The sequence below is a fragment of the Meriones unguiculatus genome (assembly GCF_030254825.1).
Source record: "Meriones unguiculatus strain TT.TT164.6M chromosome 13 unlocalized genomic scaffold, Bangor_MerUng_6.1 Chr13_unordered_Scaffold_34, whole genome shotgun sequence".
Lineage (NCBI taxonomy): Eukaryota > Metazoa > Chordata > Mammalia > Rodentia > Muridae > Meriones > Meriones unguiculatus.
In genome coordinates this window covers 14,741,109-14,763,937 of record NW_026843646.1, presented here as the reverse complement: position 1 = coordinate 14,763,937, position 22,829 = coordinate 14,741,109, and the positions used below count along the sequence as shown (strand labels likewise).

Below are 22,829 nucleotides of genomic sequence, written 5' to 3'. Positions count from 1 at the left end.
GTGGCCTGGCTCACAGGCTGTAGGACATCCATGTGGGCTACAGAAAGTCACCACCTCGGAACTGTTCATGAATCTGTCTGATATGGTACCTTCTGATTCAAATACCAGTTCACACCTGAAGGAAGGGTGGGAACACAGTTGTATTTTTTTTAGGTGACAGAGTCACATTTCATCACTGTCAATAATTATTTTCTTTTTTTAAAAAGTAAAAGACTACTTTAAAAACAAAACCAGAAAAAACGAGGGCACGTATGACATGAAAGAAGAAAAGAGACTGAAGGAGGTTGCCAGAGGTTGGGGACAAGAGGTGGGAAGACTGAGGGAGGAGAGTGTACTAAAACTCACTTCGTTCAAAAATGTTTTAATCTAATGTCTTGTATGCTAATGACAAAACTGCAATAAAATAAGTAAGAGGGAACATATATCCAAGTAACAGAGTCATGGCTGAAGACAGGAATACTGACCACTCCACTGTACTCTTGACACGTTTACATATGTGGATTCATTTCACACAAGCACATATCACCCATATTTATGCCACTAACAATACGGACATCTATACAGTCTGCCCTCGATAACTGCAGGCATCACCCACAGGGTTAAGTGACTAAAGATCAAAAGTATTTTATAAAAGTTGTGCTTGTGCTGAATATGTATAGACATTTTTTGCCATTACTTCTTAAACAATGCTATTTACATAGCTTTTACATTCATCAGGTAGTGTAACTAGGGATGGTTTAAAGCAGATGGAGGATTGCCGAAGTTGCATAGGAATATGCTATTTTATATAAAACACATGGACTTGAGTACTCATGAAGTTTAGTATTATGGAAAGTTGTGAAACAAATTCTAGATATGGAGAGATGATGTATAAATTTATGTATTAATTTTATGCATACATATTACAATATATAGGAATACACATACATTACACATGCATATTATATACCCATGTACATATTTATTATAACATACAAACATGTACTGGTAAATGTGAGTATAATAAAATATCCTGGTTCTCGGCGGATCCACATTCCGGTCAGTGTTTTCCTACCTCACACAGAGACACAAATCAACTCAGGATAGAATTACATTAGCTGGAGAAATGGCTCAGTGGTTAAGAGCACTGCCTGTTCTTCCAGAGGACCTGAGTTCAATTCCCAACACCCACATGGCAGTTTACAACTGACTGTAATCCAGCTCCAAGTGACTTGACACACTTACACAGACATATATGCAGGCAAAACACCAATTCACATAAAACAAATAAATCATTTTTAAAAAGAGAACTACATCAGTAAGCTCTAGTGTTCTTCAAAAGACACCATCTCCATCACACGCTGATGGTCCCCTTCGACAGAGCCTGTGGTCTTGACACCCCTAAGGTCAATGAACTTGGTTTGTAGATCACTACCAGCCCACTTGTGGACCCTGAAAAGGCTCTTCTTGACCACCTTTCCCACTTGTAACACTCCAGAAGCAAGCAGGTAGTTTGTGTTAAACGTTAAGGAAACTTTTTGTTCCAGAGTTGAAAGGAAGATGAAGCCAGAATTGCCTGAAAACTATGACTAAAGCCATGGAGGGAACCTGAAGTTTCCAAGGCTTGCAGCTCTCTCTACCCATTCCCCTGCCTCACCCCCATTTACCATCTACCAAAACAACACAGGAGTTGAAGGGAGGCTGAAAAGTTAGAAAAGTTGCTGTTGAGTAGGTGAAGTGACCTTTTGTTCCACAGTGGTCCAGTATGAACACATCTTCAGGGTACTTATGAAAGTAGACAGAGGTTACAGAAGGAAAAAAAGACATCAAGGACCAAAGCAGGATCCCAGAATAGCACAGCAGTTCAAACCTGTTCTAGATCTGTGGCATCCATCCCTCAGGCTGTTCTAGGAGTTGGTTAAATATGGATTCCTACAAGGCCTCATGGTATATGCTTACAGTCCCATAATCCCTGTGCTCAGAAAGGTGAGGCAAGAATCCAGGTCAGCCTGAATCTTCAGCAACATTGCCTCTTCAGCAGGAAGGACTAAGAATGTGCATTGAAATAACCTCTAGATACTCCTATAAACACTTATTTTATCTGCTCTTAAAAACCAGACTAAGGTATGGAAGTGGACAATGATGTTCAGAGAAATCTGACTATTTTACATTATTTTGTAGACCATTTATCCATCCTTCAGCAATTTCAAGGTCATTAAAAAAAATCTTGGTTCATCCCTTCTAGGCCTTTTGCAGTATCTGTTCTTTCTAATCAGTTTAAAATTCAGAGCCCATGATGGTGGTGACACAGCCTTTAGTCCTGGCACTACCGGGGCAGAAGCAGGTGGATCTCTGAATTATATAGGCCAGCCTTGCTTATACAGTCAGTGAATTGCAGGTCAGCTGGGGCTACACAGTAAGACCCTGTCTCAAAACAAAACAAACAACAACAAAAATCATAGTTCATTAGAAGTTCCATAGTCTTTCTTGCATTTGCTTCTGGATTTGTTTCTGCTCTGAGTAGAATAGAAATCAATAGTCCCCACAAGTCACGACAAACAAAAAGCTGCCAAGCCTCCTCCTGCGCTTTCTGGAGAGTGACAGTGCTGCTCTGCTCAGAATGACCAGGGTCATGAAATGCCAGAGTGGGAGCAGTATGAAACCCACCGTGGCCACATTCTTCTAATTTTTTTCTGATTACTACTCAGAACTGTAGATAGACACTCACAATACATTCACAATATCACACAGCTGTTCTCTCAAGTTCCAAAACTTTCTCATCACTTCCACAGGAAATGCACTAGTGTAGATCTTCCTTCTGCTCCCCAACCCATGGCAAACTTGCCTGCTTTCTCTCTCCCAGAAGTCATTGATTCTGGACATTACTGATAAATTGAATCGTGTAATAGAGGACATTTTGTGTCTTCCTGCCAGTTTTACTCTGTATATACTCCTAAAGAATTGGAAACAGATGTCCAAACAGAAAGTAGCCCGTGAGCATTCACAGCAGGGCATTCTCAGGAGCACCCCAAGAAGGAAAAGCACATGGACCTGTTAGCTGAATGAATGAAAAAAAAAATGAAGTATGTTGTGTTCATACAGTGAATGATTACTCTGCCAGTAAAGAGAAGGAAGCGCTGGTTTGTAGCATGTTCTAGCATGGACACACACCAGGGAAAAGTACAAATGAAAGTGATCTCAGGCCACTGCGTTGTGTGGTCTACACATAGGAACTTCCTCACGTACTGCAGTGTTCAGCCATAAGCCCAAATATCCCATCCGATGCATTTCTCAGACCAGCAGCCCCCAGGAGAGGTGAGAGGCAGCGCTGGTCCCCATCACTGTCACAGCCTATCCCCTACTGCACAGCTGTCTCTGAAACTGCTCATACTGAGGCACAGTCAAAGCTGGGTGAACAGCGTGTGAATAAAACACAGCTTTCCCTAGGTCGTGCTGCTAACCCTGGCCTAGGGCAGTGGAGAGAAGGGGAGAATCATCTCAAACCACTGCAGTTCTGCAGCAGATCTTTCCCCATAACCAACATGTCCTCTCTCCACTTTGGAATACGCTAGCCAAGCCAACAAGGCACCATGGAGCCACCTAAGTTCTGCCCAGGTGGCAGGGCAGGGACTCTGGAGGCTGAGGGGGCTGTGGCTTACCGCTTCCATCAGGCCCTTCACTGTGGGCGATCTCAGCATCAGGGCGTCGAACACGTCATCACTCTCCTTCCGCACGTACAAAAGCACTGCAAGAGAAGGGGACAGCCAGCGTGACTCCTGTCACATGGGAGTCTCAAGCTGACACCACCTGCTCTGCCAACAGGCCAATGACTACTGGGATGTACCAGCTCTGACACCTAGATCCACACTTTAGTTTCTCAAGAAAGGCACACAGTCTCCTCATGACTACTGTTCCCTGTGCTCATTCAGTGAATACCACTGAAGGCTCCTGGGTGCCATAGGCTGTATATACCAAGAGCTGAGGTTGAGGCAGAGAGCTAATAGACCCCATTCTCTGTCTTTAGGGAGTTTATGGTCCATTAGGAGAGACAGGCAGGTACCAGATGACCTAGACACCATTGTGAGAGTCATAAAGAAAGAGCCAAAAAGAGGATGCTTTCCAGACAGCTCCTACCATGGTGAGGTGAGGGAGAAGGCTAAGATACTCAAGTATCTCTGAGTTGTGAAGAGCATAGAAGCACCAAATCTAGAAAGGAATGACACCAGGAGAAGAGCAGGTCAGGCAGACATTCTCCTGCACAGGCTTGGAAGGGTACCAGGGTAGCACCTAGGACAGTCCAGGAAGAACTTAGGATGCAGAGAATCACAGATTTGGGTGCAAGTCCAGCTCAGCCCCTGCTGTGACCCTAATGACTTAATCTTTCCCTGTCTGGATAATCTGTGAAGTAGGACACTAGCATCCAGCACATAGGTGCCTGCTGCCAGTTCTGGGAAATAAGGTCCTTGTGGTAGGCTTCATCTAGGCCCAGCACACAGAGAGGCTCAGTCTTCAACCTACAGAAGCAACCAGGAAGTAGGTGTGGTCCCTGTGCCCTCCAGCGAGGGCATAGCTTTTCCTTTCACTTCTCTGTAAGAGCTCTGAACTGGGGAGTGTGCAGGCTAAGATGGGCAGGCACTGCCGATCTCAGCAATGTAAATGGACCTCGGGAGGCTAAGATGCACCTGTGGGGTCCCACAAACATGGTCACCCTTGCTTCTGCTTCCCCTGACCACTGAGTCCTCCTCCTGTGCCCACCACTCCAGCAATCATGCTGAAAGGTCAGCTCCCAGAAAACAAAAACAAACAAAACAAACAAACAAACAAACAAACAAACAAAAAACTGGCCACTGTCATTCAGGTGCAGTCCAGCATCCCAGAGGGCTACTCTTTTTATCCTCTGGCAGCAGCGTAACTTCTCACCCAAGGGAAGAAAAAGCTGAAACCCCTCATCTGTCCACACTAGGGAAAACTGCCCCAGGCAAAAACAATAACAGCAAAACACTGGTGAGCCTACATCTCAACTATCATCTTAAATCCACCTAGCTACCATCACCATCAGCAGAAAAACAAAGGCAGGACTGGGAAATGAAATCAGCCAAATCCAAACTCCATGTCTCCCCTCCCCCTCCATCCCAAAGGCTTTCTTAAAGCTGTGCATATAAAGGCCACATTGACAGGGGTTCTGCCCAAACTCCCTTCTGTGGCCTGTGAATGTTCAGGTAGATTGTGGTGACTGTGGTAACGGGAGGAGAGGCAGAGGAAGGAGAGAGGCAGACTTGGGCACTGGTACCTTCTTTATCAAACATCAAAACAGAAGTGCCGAGTAAATATGCAGACTGACTGCATTTCCTACAAGTTTACAACTTTAGTCCCTTGAAGCAATCCTGCATCACTTCCATGTCAGTTAAGCTGCCTAGAACCCAAAGGCTATCAGAAAAGGAGGCAATGTGAACAGTGTGAGAAAAATACTTAGAATGCGGACCCTGGCTACATCCAGATAAGGAAGAGTAAACCCAAGAGGAAGACATACTGGCAGCTATTACTTGATGGAAATTCTGTAACTTCTTGAAGCTCTCAACAACAGAAAGAGAGGGAAAGAGCAACTTCCATCAGGATGACCCTAGAGAGCTTACATTCTATTAAAATTAGCACTACTAATAAATAGCCTCAGCTTAAACCATTGCTTTTCCTGTTGCTCAGGGGTGGCTGGTAAGAACTCAGGTGCTTCATTTTGTTCTGTTTTGTTGAGCAGGTGGGGCAGTCTCAGCCTTCCCCTGTCAGGCTTGCTGACAGCTAGCCTAGAGGCCATACTGGGCTCCAGACCGTTAGAGGGCTTGCCCACAGAGCCAGTTTTCATTAGATTTATTCTGGGGTGTACCAATGGCAACAATCCTGCCAACCACAACAGGAACCAGCACTGAACATCCCAGACATCACACAGCCAAAGGCAGGCAGCCTCTTGTGGAGCCCCAAAATGACTCTGACCCAGTTACCCTGACAAGTGGCTGCAAAGGAAAAACAACCTGTAACGATGGCTTTGCTGTTAACTGTCACCATTCTTCTTGAGCGACTTCTGACAAGTAGGAGCTGCCACTAACCCTCAATACCCGAGCCAAGCACCTGCTCAGAGCAAGGGGCCCAGTGATGTCTCCATCCTTCTCCAAAGAGAAGCTCTTGGAGGTAGCGGGGAGGTGGTTCTTACCGCTGGTAGGTTACAGCGCCCTCTGTGTCTGAATTCAAAGTTTCAGAAGCCATACCTTAACTTTTACTTATAGGCCAATACAATTTGTAGTGGCAATTTTGGTGGCAGTTTCACAAGCTTTGAAAAATAGTTTATTGGACCAGCTACCAGGCTGTAAATATAATTCCACACACCAGTGTGACTCCTGGTTTCCCTATGACTCTGCCCTATTCCTAAGTAAAGTCAGGGAGGAAAAGACACCAAGGAATGGAGGTGAAAACAAGTGATGGTGAACTGGGAGCCACCATCTCATATGGGCGTGCCCAACCTGTTGTTGTTAATTGTTTCATCTATTGAATATCTCTGAATCACTGGTTCATGAGACGCACTCACAGAGCCAATGTCCTCTGAACTATGTATTTCCCTGCTGGAGGAGTTGGGAGCCACATAACCGTTCCTCCAAGGCCTGTAATGGAAAAGCCTGTAACCTCCCATATGAGGGAAACCCCACCAGGATTGGGAATGGTTCAGTCTCAGGGAGTGAGTTCTTGACAAGACACTCCCTAACCTTCACACCAGTGGCACACAGGAAGGAGAGATACCTCGCTTTACGTTTTCTTCTTTAATCTGCTTAGACGGTGTCGGACCAAACTCCTCTTCCATGGGCCTGAACATCCGTTTAACAAGGACGCTGCTGCTGGAGAAGACAGGCAGAAATGGTTAAATACATCAGAGGGTACTGACCTGTCCTCCCCTGCAGGCTCTACACCACCATCCCCACTGAGGGAGAAAGATGGAGCCACAAAAGGGAGGTTGCTGAGCCTGCCTCTCCTTTTCTGTTCAGAAGGTCAGGGCCACGGAAAAGCTGATGGCACCCAAGTTGCAGCAGCCTCTCACATCCACGGTGAGCTCCCGACAGGAGACAACACAGGCCACTTCAACAGACCTCTCTTGAAGACTGTCCTGGCTTCCTACAGTTCTCCCTTTCCTGGTTGCCACAGTGAAGGTTCAACCCACTCCACTGAGACCAGAACATTCTCTCTGGAGTCAGTTCTGCGTTTGCTTTCAAAGTTCTTATGCTTTTCAGACAGACTAAGGGAATTAGAAGAGAAATCAGAAAAGTGGAGATTTTCAATTCTTTAGTCTCAGGCGTAGATGCAGACTTGTAGAAAATGATCATTTCTCTGGAGACTAGCCCATGAGGCAGTGTCTAGCAATCACTTAGCAGAATGGTTAGGACAGGACTTCAGCAGTCAGACCACCTCGATGGATTTTAAATCCCTGCTTTGTAGTTTATTACTGTACAAATTTGGCATGTTGCTCAACTTCCCTGCTCCTCAGTCTCCTAAAAGGAGGCTGTTGACTTAGAAATGATAATATTTGAGGAACTAGAAGTATTAATTACACCAAATTGATCAGTATACACTATTTACACTGTCAAGTGATCGTACCACACCAGATAAATAAGTACAAATATTATGTGCAAATAAAAATTAATTACTTTAATACAATTTAAAAGGAGGCTGGGGAGGCGGTTCAGCAATAAAGGCTGTACACTGCTCTTGCAGAGGACCAGAGTTAGGTTCCTAGCACCATGGCAGGGGCCTAAGCTTTCTGTCCTCCAGCTCCGAGGGATCCAATGCATCTGACCTCCACTAACACCTGCACATGTGTGTACATACCCACATGCAATGCACACATGGTTTAAAAAATAATAAAAATGCTAAATTTACAGGAGGCTCTCTACAGGAGGCTCCCAGGAGAATTCCATGAGTGTCGGGGACTGAGGGGAAGCACCACCAAACTGCTAGATGAAGACAATGAAGATGCCGATGATCACAGGCTGAGGGCAAGAACAGAGAAGACTAGATTTTCCACCCAGAGCAAACAGCTCACTACCTCCTGGTCTCACATAGGAGATGGACACAGTAATTAACCCCAGTCCTGCGGGTAACACAAAACTGTGACTCCTGCCTGAGTGAGCTTCCTGCCACCAGAGAGCCATTCAACACTTCTCAAGTCGGGTTGGTAGGGACCCAGCTTATAAAAGCACATGCACACTACCTGGGACAGTCTGAAAACATTCCTATCCATGTTGGAAGCGTATATCACTAAAACCAATGGTACTTAATTTACCTCCAAAGGGAGCATCAGCCAACTGAGTTTCTTAACACACATCTCCGCCTTGCTCACTTACGTCCCGAGCACTCTGAGGCAATCTTAGCCCTTGTGTCCACAATGACAGAATGCTCAAATGTGTTATCAGCCTTCCACACTGTGATCCAGCTAATAGGAAAAAAAGGCTATTCGCATGTGCCACCTTCAAGGGAACCATCTCATGAAAGAGCTACCCAAGAAGCATCTGAGATGCTTTTGAGGATAGCCTATCAAGAGCCATCTTATTTTATTTCCTCTATGTCAAACAGTAGAAACAGCTAAGGAAAAAACTATGACTCAGGTCTCACCTGAAGGCAGTAAAGAACTTTTAGGACACTGCTGCCTCTGCCTTGCCCTTGCTGCTTTGTCATAAAAGCAGGCATGATACTGTCTCCTCTTGGAACTGACCAAGAACTTAGAACTGTAATAGTAGTGACCATGAACTAGTGACCATGAACTTAGAACTAGAAGATTAAAAAAAAATCCATACACATAGCAGCCAGGCACCATTAGGTTAATAACTGGTAAATTGCCTGAAATGTTATCAGATACCTTCTCGTGCTGTGTGAGTCAAGCTGCTTCACAAAGCAAGATTCATTTATATTTTTCCAGTTCAGTTGACTTTTGAGAACAACTTAATCCAAGCCACAGCAGGCTTTGTCATTAAAATAGTATCTCAGATAAACCACATTTCTCTTGGGAGGCCAAACACTTTCAAATCTATAAACCCAGTAGGAGTCAGTAAGTTTTCTATGTTATGAATCCAGTAGTTTCATTTATTTTTCAAAGCAAAACCAAACAAGGCAGCTATGACTTGCCCGCATTCTAATGAGAAGAATGCAGGCTGAAGGCCTTCTTGTGCCCAGCTCAGTGACACTATATAATCATTTGCAAAGGATCAGAGAGCAACAGAGCAGAGCTTTCCCTGACATCATCTCCATCACGAGGCCATCAGTTAGAAAAACCCAGGGCCAGCAGCACACTCAGCCATAGGCTTGTGGGGTTAATCACAAGGAAAACAAGACCCTTGGAAGCAACAAACAATATTAAGATTCATCCAAAAAATCCTGAGAAATTTTAGGTCTGATGCAAGAGCTACAAAGCTACCAGGACTTGTGGTGAAACTTCTGGAGAGCACAAGGCACAGACACGCTCTGCGGGGTATTCTCCAGCCTCTTTAACTACCGCAAACAGTGAAGCTAACTCAAAATCACAAGCTTGGCCTGATCCATCGTCCTGATGGCTGCTGTGACAATGCCACTGAAGTCAGTACCTCCTCAGGGCTAGATGAGCACACACGGTGTCCTCAGAGCTCAGAGATCTGTCTGCCCTGCCAGGAGAGCTCATGAGATGAAACAAGGTTAGGCCTTGGTAAAGACCAGAAAGCTTACACAATAGGATATGCCCAGCCCCCACCCCTGTGCCTTCCCCTCAGCCATGGGTCTAGAATTGAGGAAACAGGGCAATGGAGGCACATTGGTGAGTGCTGGGAATTATGGGTAAGCACTGGCTCAACCTGTGCTTCTATCATGTACCAGCTAGACAACTTTGAAGAAGTTTCCAAATTTCTCAAGGCCTTTTTCCTCACTGTTAATGGCAGATAATAGGAAATCTGGGAGATAACAGGAAATCTCCCAGATTTCCTATTATGAAAAGAATACACATAAAAGCATTCAGAACCTAGCCAAGGTATCCAGGGAGTGCTATTACTTTAACATATAGCAATAGCCAAGGACCCAGCATGCATTAACACAGAGGCACTAACCTGTCCACATTGCTCAATCAGAGATGTATGGAAGTACAGGACATGGCTGTCCTTGGAATGGATGACTACGCAACAACACAGGCAATTCTTATGGAGAGACCAGTGGAGTTACAGGTAGGTCACTGGCCACTTAGCTTGCAAAAGACAGGCTGATGGGTCTGCACAATCACTTCACACTCTCCTAAAGTTCCCCTTTATAACACTCCCTGTGAACTTTATCTCAGGAATACCACTAAGCAAAATGCCAAATGCTGGGGATGTAAGAGAGAGAGCCTTCTACAGCACCCTCAGTATAGACCTGAGGACATGGAGGTTAGGGACAGGAAGGCTGGATGAGGCTTCATGTGGATAAACAACAGTCCAGAGGGTGGACTTGGCTTCCTGAGCTCAAGCCAACATTCTTTTCATGACGCCATGCTGTCTCTTTATAAAATATGTGATTTAAAGATTAGAATTCATAGATCTAATCACTTGTTTGTTCCAACCAACTGAAATCTGATTATTTCTGTCCCAGGATAAAAAGAACAAACTACCCATTTCTGTTTTTGAAATGGGAGTTTTTATTTTCTAGACAGACTGGGCTAGCCAAAACGTTTGATTCTCCTGCCTCAGATCCCTGATTTCTGGGACTAAAGACATGAGCCACTATGCTTGTCTTTCTAATCAATACTTAAAGGATTTACAACTGATTTTAGAGATTTGGTCCTGGACAAGTTCCAGTCCTAAGCAGCCTGAGGGTTATTTAATTTAATTCCTTTGAGAGTGTCTTCCTCTGAGACAGAAGGTGGCAAAGTTTGTCTGAAAAGGGCCCAGCAGCAAAGGTTTTTCAGATTCTTACTGTAACACTCAATTCTGCTGCTGTATCACCAAAGAAACCATAGAGAACACATGAAGGAACTAATACAGCTGTGTTCCAAGAAAAACATTCCTTGCAGAGGCTCAGGTGTACTTCATATCACCGATAATGTAATGCCAGTCTTCACTGGAGGTTTTTAAACTATTGAAACTATCTTAGTCTGTAGACCATTCAAAATGGGTGATTGAGGCTGTGTGGCGTACACACCTTTAATCCCAGCACTCAGGAGGAAGATCTCTGTGAGCTCAAGGCCAGCCTGGCCTACATGCTGTGTTCCAGGCAGCTAGGGCTACAGACTGAGACCCTGCCCACCCCCACCACCACCAAAAGAAGATCTGGCCCTTGGTCTGTCACTTGAAAACTTCTGCTTCAGGAATAAAGCCAGCAATATCAGCTATACTTCCTTCACCAATTATGAAGTGTCTTACATAGGAATGGAAAAGTTTGACTATGGTTTGTAGGAAATTTATCTTGGGATGTTAGGTATACACAACTAATGCAAACAATAAGCATAAAATACGTATTAAGGAATGAATGTGGTTTTAGCCTGCTTTAAGAGAAAAATATAGCATTGAGCTTATAAGAGAGTTCCCAACATAATCTGCAATTCAGGAGGTTCTAAACACATGTATTCAGAAAACAAAAGCAAATAAAAACAAAACAAAACCAACTTAGTGGTCAGGCTGGAGAACTATGAGGTTAAAAGCACTGGCTGCTCTTCCAGAGGACCTGGGTTTAATTCCCAGCATCCATAGCACAGTTCATAATCACCTGTAACTCCAGTTCCAGGGATTCAATGCCATTTTCTGGCCTTCATGGGCAATAGGCATGTAACTGGTACACAAACCCACACAGAGGCAAAATGCTCTTTTTTTTGCTGTTGTTGTATAAATTTAGTAGTCTCCCATGAGAGAAATTAAGATATTAAAAGATAAAATTATATTGTAACTAAGAACAGTTTCAGGAAAGAACAGAAGTTTGAATGTTGAGGGTGGAAAAGGCTTATCCAGAGAGCAGAGCAGGAGTGAATGGACAGAAGTTGAACACTGTTATCAGAGAGAACGTGCTATGATAATCTCAACTGTTAACCAATATGAAATGAGAGACCCTAAGAAGATTTGTAAAACACACTCTTGGGTATGTTTGTCAGGATGTTTCCAAAAAGAATTAATTAACCAGAGAAGATCATACTAAACATAGGCAGTGTCATTCAAGAGACTGGAAGCCTAAATGACATTCTCTAACTGGCAGAGGCCACAGAGGAACAGCTCTGGCGTCTGCCCCTGCCTCTGCCCTATGTTGTTCCAAAAGAATAAGCCAAAGTACAGTTTTCCTCCTTTAAACTCTAAAAGCTGAAACCACCCAGCTCTTAGAAATAATATAATGAGCTTCCTCATATGCAGAGAGCATTCGTCACTGGCAATATTCAAATAGAAGGCAGCTAGCTCAACACCTACCCTGTGAGAATGTGCTACCAACGTCACTGTGTCCTAGAAGAGTCATCTCGTGACCTTAAAACAGCCCTTTCATACCTGCAAGCTTCTGAGTATATAAAATGAGTTAAGGAAAGAAACTACACTGAAGAGTTAGCTGCCCCTAAACATTTATAGGTGGGCATATATTCTCTGCAAAGATGGGGCCAGAGAGACACATCTGGAAGATACAGAAGACAACTTCCTACCCCAAACCCACAGGGCAGTGAACAGGTTCTCAACCTACTCAGGCCCCATTCAACACCTTGAGTAAGGCTTCAGGAGCTGTTTGTGTCTCGGGCAGTTTTGAAAGCAGGAAAGGCTTTTACACTCTCAACCAGATCTTGTGCTGAGATGAAACGATGGGAAGCAAGAGCTATCAGAAAGATTTCAACAAACAGTGCACTAGAAGGGATGGGCCACATTTGCAAAATTACCATTTAGTCAAAGGCAGATCACAGGGAGAAAGGGAAGGTACAGAAGATGGGCTTGCAGGAAAAGGTGACCACCTGTTGCCCCTCTCTCCATTCTAGGTCACAGCACACGGGAAGGTCCCATCTCCTGCCCAGGGCGGCCCAGGCTGGGAAGGTGCATTGCCACCCCACAAACAAACATTATGTGCTTAGAATGAAGGACTGCTCTTACCCTTCTCGTTCGTCATCTGTGTTGTAATACACCTGTGGGGAAAACAAGAGGCTCATGTCAGACAGCATAAAACAGAAATCTGAATGAGTTGTCTGACTGTACAAACTATCTGTGAAGAGGAAAAAAGATACATTTGATTAGCAATGGTGTGTGTGTTAGATTTTATAAAGTAAATTCAGAAATGTGACTATTTCTAGCTTAAGCTGGTCTGATCTGATCAGGTTACTCTGGCTCTCTGCCAAATGCTGCTCCTGACAATAAGAAAATCTGTTGGTAAGATCTAAACACATTCTTTAGAAAGGCTGTGCTGGCTCCCGCGTGTTTGTTCATCAAAGCGGGCTTACCCTGGTTTCCCATCACCACAGAAATGTAAGGGTAAACTGTCAGCAAAGAAACTGGTGGACAAATATTTAACTGGGATGCCTATTTCACATATCAAATAGGGCCAGCATCCCTCAGGACTTGTGGCTCCTCTCAGCATACCTCACCCCAACCCCTCCTCTACACTCCTCTCTTGGCTGGACTTCCTGTTCCAACAGCATGTAACTCAGCCATTTTGGCTTTCTTTGCCTCTTGAACCTGGTGGCAGCTCTTGGCTTCTCTCTTACTTCTCTCTCCTCACCCGTTTAGTCAGCTGGCCGTGTTCAGCCTGGACTCCTCCCTCTGCCTGCTTTGTCCTTTACATATACAATAAAAATCTCCACACTTTAAGGGTAGCCACATCCTCCTCTTTTTATTTCAGTTTTTCATTCATTAACTCTCTTCATGCTCTAAAGGTCATGTGGCAAAAGGAAGCTCTCCAAGGACAAGTGTCATTAGGAACGAGCAGTGGCAAGCACAATCAGAATTAGAGAAACTGAAGCATCCTGCAGACAGTGCCAGACAGTGGTGGCACATGCAGGCAACCATCTCTCTCTCACACACACAGCCTTGCTGGCTGTCTTTTCTGGACAAGATACAATATTCATATTCTTTCCTCTTATATATTGGTTCCTATGTAATAAGACAAGATAGAAATGTTAAAATGAATTTTAGTAGAAATGTACTCCATGCAAAAAGTATGAATATATTTATTATCATATTATATCATGAACCGAGAAACAAATAAACACACACACTCATGCATATGCACACATGCAACCCCCCCCACACACCATGATCCTCTGGTTGTACAGCTGCCTTGTCACTATATAAAACATTCTCCAGAAAAAGGAGAAGCTGCAAGATTGAGAAATCAGGCTGATGTCAAGTCCCAGCACTTAGAATGCGAGGGGACTTGAGTTTGTCATAATGCTCCTATTTCTCAAAACAATCCTTTCAGCTAAGGATTCTGGATTCAAAAGAAAACAAAACGAGGCAAAATTAAAGTCCCAATTAGTATGGCCAAAACAAACTCGGGCTGATGCTAAGAAACATCTTCTCTTTCTTCTCCAGTTTTCATTTCTCCCTTGGGAGAAGTAACCTTAAAGAGTAAAGGAAATAACATCAGCATCACCCGAGAACTCTGGAAACCTTCCCTTATAGAGGACCGGTCTTCAGTTAGCACAGGAAAAACCGTGAGCAAGGTCCAGTTCAGCTCCGTCAGCACTGGAGTGCTAGACCCAGCACACCAGTACCCTACTTTTAGTTTTTATTGAACAAAATCATAATTAATTCTCCTGTGGATGCATAGTTTTCATCATGAAATTTCAGTGTCTGCATAATCTTCCACAAAACTAAGCTGTCATAATGATTTAATTATTGAATATTTATTTGATTTCCAATCCTTCATTTCATTTGTAGATATAACCATAGGACTTGGCTATTGTGTTTTTGAAGGAAGATCTAACACTCTTTTTCCTTCAGATGACTAATGATTTATCCACTCAATGAGAACTACTAATTTGCTAAGGAAAAAATTGTTGACAAGATCTTAATTTCTCTCCTCTGGGCAAATGTATGTATGAAATGTATGAAACAGTTTTACCTCTCACCACTAGGTGGCGATATGTGCACTGACGGAGTCTGCTTCACAGACACCACAACTTGAACAGGCAGATGAGGAGCTTTCTCCTGTCCTGTTGTCAACAATGTTCTAATAACAGCTCACACCTTTCTTTGCCTTAGCATGCCAGTCTTTCCTCCCAAGACAATGTTTTCTGTAAAAACCTACTTTTTGTGTTGCCATTCCCCTGCTGCTTGAGTTTATTTTTGTGGCCTGTTCTGCGTACACACCAGCACACCCTGAGGAGGGCAGTAGGAGGCTGTGAGCAAAAGTAGTACCTGTCCAGTCCTCTGCAGGTTGGCAAAGTGAACATCTGGTATGAAGAGCACGGGCTGCGAGTGCAGGTCAGGCATGGTTTTGAAGTACGTGATGTCACTTTTCTTCTGTAAAGGTATGGCAGCCAGCTTCCCGTCAGAGGCTGCACGAAACCACAACAACCACAGAACAGGGCTATGCACACATGAACACTGTCAGCCAAGTCCATGATCCTCCCCCAAAGCTTTCCCAGCAGCCTAGATTATGCTTCAAATGCCCTTCCCCAGGCCCAAATAAACAAAAAGAGCATGGGATTCTGGGAAGTACAATGAGGGTGGAAGGCTCCTCCACTTCCAGCTGTCCTGTGTGTACCGCGGAGGACTTCTGTTTGCTTTCCATATCAACGCTGCCCCTGTCTGCACTGTAGGGGCAAAGCAGGCCACACCTGGAGCCTTCGTACCTTCCCCTGTAGCCAGCTTCTTCTGTCTCTTCAAAGGACCCTGCTGGCTACCATCAGCATTGGGGAGGGGTTGACTTACAGTTGTTGCACTGGGTTTGGGAGGCCTGGCCCTTCCCTTTCTTCCTATTCTGCTTTCTCTCTTCATCTCGGATTTTTCTTTCTGCTCCCTGATGGGGAAAACAGAGACCAAGCAAGGTATGTTTTCAGAGCATAAAAGAATATTCTCATTTTCTTTCTCTCTCTCACACACAGCGTGAAGATGGGAAGAGGAAGCCAGGAAGCCTCCTGCCTCAGCGAAATGAGAACACTCACAGATCTTCATGCTACATTCTGACCTGTAAGGCCAGCTCATCGGATTGCTGCCTCTTCCTGTCTCATGCCTACTCCATGAACTTGGCTTTTGAATCCATGGGGAAAGAACAGGCTGAGTTCTCTGGCCCAGTGTCACCTGCTGGGTAGCTCAGTGCTATTAATAGAACAGCCTAAGCACTGGCCCATGGCGTCCGCTCCTAGGCACAGACAGCTTTCAGGCAAGTGCCACTTCCCAGGGCAAGTTTTCCTCTGCCTATGGTTATGAATTTTTTCAAAAAATCATCACAGGAAGAAATAAAGGGGGCGTTTTTGTAGCCACACAAAGATGTGGGATCACTCTGCACATGAAATTATCGTATTTCCCTGTATGCTTGGAGATGGTGCTCACTCTACCACGTAGGAGAAACATGCATTCACTCACTTCTGTGCTCCTGTTCTTTGTAATTTGACTTCTTATTAGCCAAATTCAAGGCCTTCTCCTGCTCCACTACCTGATCAGCTGCCCCTGGTGTCAGCATCATTTGCTGTTCATATTTCTTTTGGGCCATTTCTTAACCTATTTTCCTCTCCTGATCCCAGAAAGGCATCCAGCACAGCTTCCTCCATTCTGGCTTCAGCAGAATTCAAGTAGACCATGAATTCACAATGCCCTACACAGGTGGCATTCACAGGACACCAAGCCAAACCTGCTTCCTAGGTCCATGTTAACAGTCTGTTTAGGAAACAGTGACACACACCACATAAAGCACCCAGTAACCTGCACCCTTCAGACAAACCAAATACACTTTTGGTCACACTGACTCTTACTGGTCTTACTGACTCAGAGCAGAAAGCCAGACAAGACTAGGATACAGTGGGGACTTGGGTTCAGCAAGAGCACCATGGCTTTGGAGGGAGTTCTTGAAGGATGGGCCACTGCTGTTTTCCATAGATGAGACTCAGACAATCACAATGCACCTTTCATACCAAAAACTACCAAAGAACTAGCAGTTCTTATGCTATTTTACATTAAATTTTGAGGTGTCATTGATACTTACAGGTCATGGAAATCCACAGCAAGAGGGACAACATAGAGAAATATAGATACACCGGCTACAAAAAAACTCATCAAAAACCCAGATTTTTGTAGAGCCTTTGTGTTTAAACAAAGAGAAATCAATTCTAAATGCCCCCAATAACACCTTGCTCAAACCAACTTCAAGTTTGGAGTGGGAAATGGCAACATTTTTTCTTAGATGCATACAGAGCACTTTGCCATGTGTTGGAAGCTATGTGTAATTCAGTATTCCATACAAATATGTATTATCTACCCCTATAAATTATAGTTCACTCAAGACACATCCCAAATTATACAAATTATTTTTTCATTGTCAAATTTTGTGTTCTTTTTAAGTATTAGTGTCATGTGAAAAACACTCATCATGCTGAATATTGCCCTGGTTAGTTTGTTGTGTTTTTGTTTTGTTTTATTTGTTTGTTGATCAACTTGACACAAGCTAAGGTCATAGGAGAGAATCTCAACTGAGAAAATGCCTGTGGAGCATTTTCTTGATGGATGAGAAAAGGCCCAGCCTGCTGGCAGTGGTGTTGGCCGTGGCACAGGCTCCTGGATCTAAGAAAGCAAGCTGAGCAAGCCGGGGAGAGGGGGTGTGCAGGAGCAGGGCAAGTCAGTAAGCAGCTCTCCTCCATAACCACTGCCTCAGTTCCTGCCTCCAGGTTCCTGCTGTGAGCTCCTTCCCTGCCTTCACTCTGTGATGTGCCCTGGAAGAATAAGACGAAACAAGCCCACTCTCCCACCTGCTGCTTTTGGTCATGGGCTTTATCCCAGTGCTAGACGGCTAACTCAGACAGATAGTGCAATGACCTGAATGAGAACATTCTCCAGAGCCTGGTATGCAAACACTTGGTCCCCAGTTGGTGGTGATGCCTGGGAAGGTGGCAGGCTCATTGGAGAAAGTGCATCACTGGGGGAGGGCTTAAGAGAGTTTAAAACCTTACTCCACTTTCTCTCTCTGCACTATGCCTGCATCTCATCTTCTTGCTCCTACTTTCATGCTCACTTTCACACTGCTATGCCTCACCTGCCATGATAAACTCAACCCTCTGGACCCATATGGCATTTTATCTTAGCACGAGAAAAGTAACCAATAAAAATGGGTACAGCCCAAGAAATTTTACTTTTAAAGAATGGTTTTATTTGTGCTATTTCTGAGAATAGCCAAGAAAGAATTGTTTAAGAATTATCTATATCATCCTCCTCTTCAGGAAAACAGCAAACAGCGGATGGTGCAGAATACCTCTGGTCCAGGCTTGGAAGGCCACAACAGCTTCTGCAGAGGACTTGGCAGTAGCCTTGGGGACTGAGGTTATAATAGATGCTGTGAGGCTTCTGGAGGTAAAGCCAAAGACAAGGAGTGGATCCCTGTCACCAAGCTGGGCCACCTGGTCAAGGACTTGAAAATCGAGTTCCTGGAGACAATTCCCCACCCATTAAGGAATCCTAGACCATCAGCTTTTTCCTGAGAGCATCCCCAAAAGATGAGATTCTGAAGATCGTGCCAGGGTAGATGCTGCAATGAGGACCCAGTTCAAGGCTTTAGTTGCTATTGGGGACTAGAATAGTTATGTTGGCCCTGGTATTAAGTGGTCCAAGGATATAGCCAATCAAAACCCGAGGGGCTATCATCTTGGACAAGCTTTCCACTCTTTCTGTATGGAAAGGCTAGTTGGGGAACAAGATTGGCAAGCCCCACATTGTTCCATGCAGAGTGACAGGAAGCTGTGGTTCCACACTGCTGAGTCCCCCCCAACCGAGAGGCACTAGCATCATCTCTGCTCCTGTGTCCAGAAAGCTGCTAAGTATGGCCAGTATTAATGACCGCCAACATCAGACAGGGCTGCACTGCCACCCTGGGCAACTCCATCAAGGCCACCTTTCATGCCATCTCCAAGTCCTACAGCTTCTTGATCCTGGAACCTCTGGGAAAGACTGTGTTCATCAAATAACCTCATCAGGAATTCATGGACCACCTTGAGAAAACCCTCACCAGAGTTCAGAGGACCTAGGCTCCAGCTGTGGCTACCACATATGGGGTTTTATACAAGATCATAAAATGAATTAAGCGTATTTTTGGAAAAAAATTATATATGTGCAGTATAGTTTTCAGGAACTAGAAACACATTATACACTCTTGGGGAACTGTCATTCTCATTTCTAAATAAAGCTGTGATTTCAGTAAGACCCAAAAAAGCACTACACATTCAGTACAGACAGATCTGCCTCCACCAAGATCTTGCATCACTTTATTTCCTAGGAGTACTTGTCGCCAAAACTTCCAGAAAACATTACTTCTACACTTAGGGAAGAAGTCCATTTCATTTAAGAGGGCAAATTTGATGCAGCTGATGCAATTACAGTTAACCCATCCGCAAGGTCCTAAGACTCTTCTTCATGTGAGTTTCTTGACATTCCCCACTCCTTAACACTGCAATATACAGAAACCTATGTCATCACTCACTGCTTGAAAAAAATGCCAATCCATCATGCTTCATTAGGGCATTTAAAACAGGAACTATTAGGAATGTGACCTTTCTTATTGGCAAAGCGTACACGAGAGTGATCCATTCTGGGTTTTCAATGTTTAAAATCATAGCCATACAAGTAAATGGTTTTTCCAACCACCTTTTCCTAGCCTAAGGCCCCGCCATGTGACTTCAACAACAAAGCTTTGGGGCAGGTAGGGAACGTACACATTCCCCTTCTCATCCTTTCTCACTGAAAGGAAAAATAACTGAATGAAAATAGGTTTGTTTTTTTTTTCAATTGGCAAACAACTGGTATAATGAGCCCATTTTATCCCTTAAAGCCTCTTTTCCTCTAGGACATAGGCTCACAGCCACAGTGCAATACTCTCCTCCCTACAAGTTTGGGGTTTTGTGTGTGTGTTTGTTTAGTTTTGGGTTTTTTGAATGATCAGTAGTCACTCTCACATTCAGTGTATAAAGTTAGTTATTGATTCAAGGAGTCTGAACTGAGACAGATCTATGTCTGGACCCAGCTCCTCTGCTGCGTGAGTCCAGCCAAGTGCCTTTGACCCATGTGTATGTACTCACTGAGTGTTGCGTCAAATGGCCTCTGGGCTCTGGAGGCTACCTAACTGTCCCTCGGTTCTATAAGGGCTATACAGCTGTGCCTACAGTGCAATTCCAGTGGCTTTTATTATCTTCTCTTAACCATTTCCTCTCTGCTGTCACTTCTCTCGGCTCACAGGGACGCATTCCTCCCTGTGCTATTTCATTGCTATAACAGGCAATTTAAAACAGACTGGTGTAGCTTTAAGAATGAAGGGTAGCATGGAATTAGCTACGGGCCTCTTTTCATTTCTCTTCTCCATCATCTAATCTGAAGTAGTCACCAGTGCATACCTATAAGCAGCCAGTGAGATTACACCGTCTTTGTTACCTCACTTGTATGTATGTGTGTTGTGTGCAAGTGTCCTTCAGTGTGTTCTGAGGCCAGAGAAGCATTTGGAATGTCCTCCTCTATTATGCCCTGACTTATTGCCTTGAGACAGGTCTCTCATTGAACGTAAAGTTTGCCATTTAAGCTACAGTGAGTGGCTGGACACCCACATGCCTCAGAAACAATCCCAATGTTACAGGAACATGCAATACACCCAGATTTTTATACTAGTGGTAAGGATTCAAATTTAGGGCCTTGTGCTTACATGAAAAGTACTCTTATCCACTGAGCCATTTCCCTGCAGTTTATTGAGCTTTTCAGTAGTCATCCTATGGCCACACTGATGGCTACATGTCTGCACTCTCCCCCATCACTCACCAATTTACAGATAACTGTGTGCCCTCCATCAGCATATCACCTGTGCTTTCACATTCCATGTCTAGAGTTTATTCTCTACTAGATTTACGGAGAAGCAATATTCACCAGAATTGGGATGTTATATTGTAGTTTAGGTTTTATTTGAAGTTTCTGTTTTTCTATATTCTTTACATTGGAGTTAATTGGGTCGAAAAAAAGTCCTTGGTTTACTTTATTCTATTCAGATAACTATTTTCTCCTGATATAGTATTACTGTTGAAATTTTTGATGATAAAAATATCCCTATTCACTTCTAATTATGTATTTTCCTTTAATTAAATGCCCAAAGAATAGTTTTCATCTTTTCAAAGTCTGATAGCTATGCTTTCTTTTTTTAACCCCCTGAGACAGAGTCTCACTGGCTGTCTTGGAACACACTACATAGACACGGCTGGTCAAACTTACAGACACACACCTGCCTCTGCCTCCCTAGTGCTGGGTTAAAAGGTGTGTGCCACTCTGCCCATCTGATAGCTGTTGCTTCATATTGTTTTCCTGAGCCAGTTCCCCCAGCACGGTATAAACACTCTCCCATGGTTCTGATGTACCATTTTTGCATTTGTTGTATTCTGTTGCTTGGGAGTTTGTTGTTTTTTTTTTCTTGGTTTGTTCTTCTCAATGACCACTGTTCTACAAATATTCGGCCATCTCTAGCTCTTGTCTGTGGTATGTTCACTCCTCTCTTTCATAATTTCCTTCTATTCTGCGCTGTTTTCCCACCTGCACCTCCTTATGACTGGCCTAGCTGCTAGCTGCTTCTCGTACATTATGGAATACTTCTGCTTCTATTGCAAGTTCTTGCCTGAGCTCAAGCATAGGTCTATTCTTCATATACATGGTTTTCAAGCTTCCTGTTACTCACTTTGAGATATTGGGCTATTTTTCATCTGCTGGGTGGTAGTAGCTTCATGATGTTCATTCACTGTTCATAAGGAAGTTGGTCTGACCTTAATCTTGTTTTTAATGAAATGCAGTTTTTTTTTGGGGGGGGCTATTTTCTGAGTCACGTTGGGCAACATGAGAAGCCAGGACAGTTCTCCCCTGAGGCTTGTAACCTACAATCCCTCTTCTTAAATGTTCACACAGTAATACAAAGAAGCGCACTGTTATTGTTGCTTTAAGGTGTATTCATTTTATTTTGGGGAGTGTTTTGTTTGCATGTGTGTACATGCACCACATGAGTGCCTGGTGCCCACAGAGGCCAGAAGAGGGTACCAGATCCCTTGGAACTGGAGTTGCCAATGGCTGTAAAGCTGTCAGTTACTGGAAACTGAATCCGAGTCCTTTTCAAGAGCAGCAAGTGTTCTTTAGGACTGAGCCAGCCCCTAGTCTTTTGTTTTATAAGATGGCCTACTCTGTATATAAATACAGAGTATAGACTTTGAAAAGATGAAAACTATTCTTTGGGCATTTAATTAAAGGAAAATAAATAATTAGAAGTGAATAGGGATATTTTTATCATCAAAAATTTCAACAGTAATACTATATCAGGAGAAAATAAAGATATTTCTGTGTGCTTTCTATTGTTACAATAAAGACCACGGCAAAAGCAACCTGGAGAGCAAAGGGCTTACTTCTTCTTACAGGTGCAGGCCATCACTGAGGGAGAAAAACTCAAGGCAGGAACCTGGAGGCAGGAACAGAATCAGAGACCATGAAGAAATGTCTCGTACTGGCTTGCTCTTCAAGATTTGCTCAGTTTGCTTTCTTATATACCCAGGATCTCCTGCCCAGGGCTAGCAAGCTAAGCCCTTAGTAAGATAAGCCCTTCCACATCACCCATCAATCAAGAAAATGCTCCATAGACTTACACACATGCCAATCTGCTAGAGGAATTTTCTCGGTGGCCCTTCTCTTACGAGAAAACTCTCCAGCTGTGTGGCA

General features: G+C 43.9%; 1 pseudogene; it reads right to left on the bottom strand.

Moving 5' to 3' along the window:
- LOC132650925 (grainyhead-like protein 2 homolog) overlaps nucleotides 1–22,829 on the bottom strand; it is a 59,401-nt pseudogene that overhangs the window by 7,702 nt on the left and 28,870 nt on the right.